This window comes from Dreissena polymorpha, chromosome 3, assembly GCF_020536995.1.
Source record: "Dreissena polymorpha isolate Duluth1 chromosome 3, UMN_Dpol_1.0, whole genome shotgun sequence".
Classification (NCBI taxonomy): domain Eukaryota; kingdom Metazoa; phylum Mollusca; class Bivalvia; order Myida; family Dreissenidae; genus Dreissena; species Dreissena polymorpha.
The window spans coordinates 109,260,070-109,268,094 of NC_068357.1; positions in this window are offsets into that span (position 1 = coordinate 109,260,070).

Here is an 8,025-nt window from a genome sequence, read left to right on the forward strand (position 1 = left end):
GTCTCAGTATTACCGAATGTCTCTTCTAGTTTGTCACTGCATTTGTGCGCTTAGTCTCAGTATTACCGAATGTCTCTTCTAGTTTGTCACTGTATTACCGAATGTCTCTTCTAGTTTGTCACTGCATTTGTGCGATTTGTCATAAATATTCTGATCTCATCGGTTGCCGTATAATTGCCATCGTCATTTGTTGTACTTTTTTCATACTAAGCCACAAAGACACATGTATCATTTTTGTTTTGTATTTTTCACACGACAATCAATCGCTTTTGCTTATTATTGTTACAATTTTAAGATTGAAAATTTCTTTTGATCCAATCTGTTCATTTTTATCTTAATTGGAATAAGCCCATTCGTTATTCACAAACTGCTTTAAGCTTTTGATGAATGCACTGCACTGCACTTGTATCTATTTTCATTTCGCAACAGGTATAATGTCCAGTTAACGGGACCATTCCAGTTATGGACGCTTTCGAATTTCGGTTGATAGTTCGGACTTTGTACCACTTAATTGCTTACAATTATGCTGATCTAAGTCTTTATTTATTATTAATTGTGCGAAGTTTCACAAACATGCTTAAATAAAATGGATTACTATTTAACACAGAGTTTTATTGTTAACGTATTGCTGCTAATAATTTAAATTGCTCTTTATTTTAAATATTGCTAGTATCTGCATTGTTTTGATGTGGTACAGCAGCTTCCATAAAAAGAAACGAGACTAAATAATCAAAGTTTATCAATATAAAAAAGTGACACTCCAGAAGCTGCAGCTGTATTGCATTCTTATTACATGTATAAACAATTGTGTGGTCGTTTATTTAAGGCAAGTGATTAATTGCCAAAACAGTACGGCACAATACGGAACAACATACACACATAGTACAATAAAGCTGGGGTCACCGCCTTGGAACGGTCAATGCAAAGCACAGTGGGTTTATGTGACTGTAATATACTATGAAAATAAATGTAAACGAAAATTAATGTATTGCCTTAAAAGCATAACCGAATAGACTAAGGTGATAATTTATCAAAACGAAAAGTATACTAGCTATGATAAAAAGCTGATCAATCGAGAAACGCCCGTCAGAGAGAAAATAATAATTAAGTTGAACAGAAAATTATAATAAAGTTGAACGATATTAACCCGATAAAACACAATCATGTAGCCGTGTAATGTTACCAATCGCTCGTTTGTCGCATAAGATATTTTGTGATTTGGGTTTGACAGAGCGTTTGATATGTTAATTGAAGTTTAACTATTCCATATAGTGAGTATTATATCATTAGAACATTTATGTTGTTGATTTATTTGACATGGTTTCTAAAATACTGACCATTCGAAATTTGTATAGCTGACCAACTACCGTTAATGATAGACGTCATTGGTCAAAACCAACTCCTAATTGGTATAATGACACCGGCTCCAGCGCAAATCATTATGCTGGTATGTTTATCCATGCAATTTACTGACAGTTTCTGTGATATAGCACAGGGCGATTGAATAACTCCAGAGTGATCTATTGCTAGTTTTGATGAAACGTTTAACCCTTTGCATGCTGGGAAATTTGTCGTCCTCTAAAATGTCGTCTGCTGAATTTCTAAAATAAGCATTTTCTTCGGTTTTTTTCAAAGAATACGATAAGAATAGCAAACAGTTTGGATCCTGATGAGACGCCACGTTCTGTGGCGTCTCATCTGGATCCAAACTGTTTGCAAAGGCCTTCAAAATTCGGTTCCCGCACTGAAAGAGTTAAGGACCTACGATGTAAGGCTTCTTCTATCACTTGGCAAAATGATCATTATAACAGACGTATACTTCAAAGCAGTTGCTGATCTATTTATATTACTAAATACAAGTAACATTGAAGTCAAACTATCGTTATATTTATAATATTAAATTATGTTCACATATTCGAGTGTTAATAAATGAATATATACAACTAAATATAACCATCTATTAAATCATAGTTCTTGAACGAATAGTATACTCACCGAACCGTTAACCACTGTGCATGAATAAATATATAAATACAAATTACATCAAACTATGTCTGTGTCGGGATGTTTTTATTAAAACAACCTATGTCTATAAGTTTGATGTTGCAAGTGACGCGTTTTGTGCTCAATTAAAAATAATGTAAACATGATCATATACACCGACCATTCACGATTCGGTTTCATAAAGCAACTTCACTCAGTATATGTTCATAAACTTTGTTTTACGAATACATATCCGTTAAATAACGTACGTGTGTTGTGATTATTTATTCATTTTGTACTGACTGCAAGTTGAAACACCTGTGATTCCTCGAACGTAACCGCGAGGTCATTTGTTTAACACACTGAACATACTTGGATCAGCGTTGCGTGGAATGATAATACTTTTTATGAGCTGAGTTATTAAGCATTGCCCTCCGTTTATGATGCTCGTCATTAATTATGCAGACACCGTTGTTGTCTAAGTACTCGTACTGGTGCTAAACAAAGGGAGACAATTCATGCCAGATAGTAGAAAACACATAAATTTTCACCAGTTTTGGGACCACAGCCTTTGCGCCTGAAAAATTCAGCGTTGAAAGGTTTATTTCACCGATAAGTGGTGTAAAATCATACTAGTTTGATGGAATAAAATGTATAGCTTTTCGTTGTTATTTGCAAATGCAGACCTAATTAATATTTACACAACCTCCTCGTAAGTAACAACCGTGAACGATATGCTATAATATAAAACGTTCAAATTATAGTGTTTATTTGCTGATAAAAAATCGTTCAGAAAATTTACAATATATCCGACCGATGTAGGATTCACTATTATAACAACGTCAGTGTAATCTGTTCGTCGGTATTTCATTACATAGCCACTCAGTAGTTTTACAACGCTATCGCTTTCTAATTAAAAATCTTTAAGTAATTATGTACTGCATCACACTATACGAATGTCGATTATATATGCAAATTAAACCCCAAACAGTAATTAAACAAAGTTTTGATTTTTATTATATTCACGAACGCTTAGTTATATTTATTACATAACACGTTAACATCTTGCGAATATTACATACTCATTTTATGTAAAAATTATGATGCAATGTTAAATGGAATATAACACAGTTACACGTCTTCTTGTGGTTTTTCATTTAACAACCCAATTAAGAAGTATTCAACTTTAAATCAGCTTTATATGCAATTAAAGAAAATATTACGAGGTGACGCGAACAGTCTGTTGCAAATAGTTAAAGGTTTGAACTTATATATAGGGCTAAAATTGTTTACTTTGATAGTATTCATGTCTTAATTCAATACGAAATGAATATCGTGTATGCATGGACTTTATACTTATGTGTAGCGATCTAAAACAGTCCAAAAAAGCACACCATTCATCCCATACCTTGAGTGCAAATCACAGACAATTTTATTTTATTCAGACAAACAATAATATGTTAGGTGATTAGATTTTTCATTTAGGCCAGCGAGAGATGTCTTTTTATACAATATAATTACAGCGGTTTTTCATGTTCACATTACAGCATCGTTCTTAGTTGATAATCCACACTGGCGAACAGTGTTTTATTTTCTGATGAACCAAACGCGTATGCAAATTAACTCATAAATATTCATGACCATACTACTTTTCGATCTTGAAATGTCAAATGACGTCATAGTATTTTTCGATCAGCGATTGCCAATAAGAAAATTGTGAAAATATGTTTTTGGATTGTTCTCCAGTTCATATTTGTACGAAATATAAGCTAACGAACATGACGCAGTTTTAAGTCATTAACGCAATTTTTTGTTCGTTCCTATGAGGGGTAGTATTCTACAAAAAGTTCAACTGACAGCAAGAATTTATGCCTTCAATTGAGTGGACAAGAGATTTCTTTGGTGCGCAATGCTTTTCGATGCAATCCAGTCGAGCTAAAAAAGATAATTTAGCTGTAATCATGATTCACTAGTCGCGTAAAGATGATTGCAGTATATTTCTTGATAAACGGAATTTCTATTCAGACGGACCGCGAAACGAACTCATTGTCAACCTATCGACACGAGTCCTAAGTATACGTAAGTTGTGTAACTTGTGAATATTATCAATAATCCTCGTAGCAGTAACTTCCCTTCATATGGTTTAGTTTAGTCACTTTTTATCCTAATGAGAACGACGACGACGACAAGGACGATGACGACAACGTTGATAACAACGATGACGACGAAAACGACGACTGATGATGGTGGTGATGATGATGATGATGATGATGATGATGATGATGATGATGATGATGATGATGATGATGATGATGATGATGATGATGATGATGATGATGATGATGATGATGATGATGATGATGAAAATGATGATGATAACTGGAAATTATATCAGGCTTATTTTATCATTAAAATATCTTTTATGTTTCCATATAAATTGTACCATTAGCTCTAAGTAGATACATGTTTATGCAAGTAAAACTATACTAAACATGGAATTGTATTCTTTTAGAACAGTTTAGATCCTGATTTATTTGACGTGGTTATTGAAATACTGACCATTCCCAATGTGTATAGCTAACCAATACCGACGGTCAGAACCAAATCTTAATTGGTTTAATTACACCGGCTTCAGCGCAACTCAAGATGCTGGTACGTTTATATTCGCATAATACTGACAGTTTATGTGATGAAAAGCATGGCTTTCACGAGTTATGTATTGCTTGTTTGTATAAATATCCTTAAAGACGGCAATATTAAGCTTATTTTAGCAATTAGCTAAATTTGTATTTAAAAAGACGTTAACTATCAGAAATAGTCTTTGCTTTACCATAACTATAAATAAATACAACAAAAAGTATGTATTCTATCAATATATTGATTATATTAAAATATGTACATATGCTTTGAGGGTCCCCTTCTTAAACAATTTGTTCACTTTTTGTACCAAATCAAAATATGCATATATTCGAACAAGCAATACTATTGCTGATTAAGAAAATGTTAACTGTATGTTCGATCACCAGAAATCATCAATCGAAATCGGAAAACGAATACTTCGTTTTGAACGCTTTTCATCGGTTATTTATCCGCAATTTGTAGTACTCATATAGCGATAGTCATTTAATGGCATTGACTTTCAAAACCGAGCGTGCTCTAACGATTAAGAGTAAACGTTTGTTGCGAGTTCGAACCCCGGGAGCAGCATATGTGTTGCAATTATGTATTCTTTTTATTATAATTATTTATACTTTTATAGCTACTCCAACCATGATCGTTTTCTCGAATAATTTCTTTAATAAACTTTTTTTTCGGAAAAACACTCATACACAAATATCTGTGAACATGTCTCTTCGCCGTATGAGTTGATTTGCACTGAAATAATAACATGAATTGTATATCAGTTTCCGTACATTGTGACTTCGATATCTCTTAAAGGGGCCTTTTCACAGATTTTGGCATTTTTTTAACTTATTCATTAAATGCTTTATATTGATAAATGTAAACATTGGATCGTAAAAGCTCCAGTAAAAAATCAAGAAAAAAAATAAAAAAGGAAAAGAACATTGCCCGGACCAGGTTTCGAACCAGTGACCCCTGGAGTCCTGCCAGAGTCCTGAAGTAAAAACGCTTTAGCCTACTGAGCTATTCCGCCGAGTACACATTCGTGACGTATTTTATACCTTATATAATATAAAGAAGTGAAACTCCAGCTGCTGGAGCAGTATTGAATTTTCATTAAAAACAATTAGTTGGTCCTTTATTTAAGGCAAGTGACCGATTGCCCAAACAGTACATAACAGCACAATACAGCACAATACAAACCAACATAAACACAAAATATGAATAAAGCTGGGGTCACCGCCTTGGAACGGTCAATGCAAAGCATTGGGGGTTTAAACCTGGTTATAGAGCGCTCAACCTCACACTTGGCCCAGCAATATTCATAATACATTTAAGTGTAAATAAAATTTAACGTCATAGCATTGTAACTCAAATTAAACAATAATAAAAGGGAATTAAAACGCATTCAATTTAATTACTATTTAATTACTCAATTGCATTGAAGATACAAGAGTAACAGAATTACAACTTTTTGACGAACGATCAAATAAAACTATTAACAATTGTCAACTACATTCCTTCTTTATAGAAAAGATTTGAGAATGTAGAATCATAGAGTTAATATCTCAGATAATCATCGCGCAAATACAGGAAGAAGCAGCAATAATAGGTGTAAAAATTCCATATTACATAGCTTGGTTGTTTATGTGACTGCTAAACAAATTAAACATAATTAAATCAAACAAGAAACGCCTATCAGAGAGAAAATATAAATAAAATGGAACATTATAAACCCAATGACCTATGCATGTAGATTACAACTGGGAAAGTCGGTCGTATGACGTCACAAAAATCCATAATGACATAATGACGTGAACAAATTAGCAATCTTCGTAGTTTCACAAAATTTAACGACAAAAACAGAACTCTCCAAATTATTCAATCGTTTCGCGTTGCAACGCTTTATAATTTTTAGGTTTTAAAATCGTCAAAAGATGCATATAATGGCTATATTAGAGCATGGTTAATGTTCAGTATTACTGTTTCCTCACAAATATCATAACTAAAACGAATCTGAAACAACTTTTTTCAATTTTGTCAATTTACCAAAGCGTGAAAAGATCCCTTTAATAATGTTTATTGAATTACATTTTATGAAACATCTTGGGAAATCGTTCATATTCAATAAGGTCAAGGTAATACAGTCATGATCTAAGTGGAAGAGGACCATAATTGAAACATATTGATCGCTTATGTTTAAAAAAAGTTGTACTTTATAGACGATTCTGAGTTAAGGCATATTTTCCACAATCTATTGAACATTTGAAAAGACATACAAACAAGTTATAAGATTTTATTTCAAGTTTGATAGCAATAGCTTGGGTGGCATGGTCCTTCAAAAATGAAATAAATTAATATTTATGTTTTTTTTACCATGTTTCCAAAAAAAATCTTTTTGGGTGGGGGGTGGGTCGGGGATGGAAAGTGGGGGTATAATGTGGAGGGTGTGGTAATTAATTATATTATCTTTAAAAAATAATAAAAAAATGGAAAACAAAATGTGTTTTTTTTTTTTGGGGGGGGGGGGGGGGTTCTGGGGTGGGGCGTGGGGAATGGTTTGGGTGGAGTCCACTGTGGTAAGTCAGGTAAGTGTTGTTTTGTCAAAGTATGAATCAAATCTGATTATAAATAAAGAAGTTATGGCAATTTAAGCAAAATTTATTAATTTGACCTTGCGAGTCAAGGTCATTCAAACGTCAAAGTCAAATTCAACTTGCCAGGTAGATTACCCTCATGATAATAAGAAAGTATTTGAAGTTTGAAAGCAATAGCCTTGATAATTTAGAAGTAAAGTGGATCTAGACACAAAATTTAACAAAATATTCAGTGACTTAGTCAAAAAAGGGCCATAATTCCGTTAAAATGCCAACAAGTGTTATGCAACTTTTCCTGTACAGTCCCCTTATGATAGTTAGCAAGTGTTCCAAGTCTGAAAGCAATTATAGCTATGATACTTTAGCAGTAAAATGGACCAACACACAAGACTTAACCAAATGATCAATTATCTTAGTATAAAAGGGGCCATAATTCCGTCAAAATGCCAGTCAGAGTAACATAACTTTGCCAGCACAGTAACATTATTATAGTTAGTTAGTGTTGCAAGTATGAAAGCAATAGCTTTGATACTTTAGGAATAAAGTGGACCTAAGCACAAAACTTTATCTAATTTTGAATTTTGTAAGTGAAAAAAGTGCCAAAATCCTTACAAAATACTTGATACAGTTGTCTGCTCTTGTTCATAGATTGGGGTCATGTTGGTAAAGAAGTATGCAAAATATAAAAGCAATATGTCAAGGGGCATTCTTCCGCATACAATGTCAGATTTTATTCTATATATAAGCAATCATCGTAGTTTCACAAAGTATAGCGACAACATCAGAACTCTCCAAAGTATTCAATCGTTTAGCGTTGCAACGC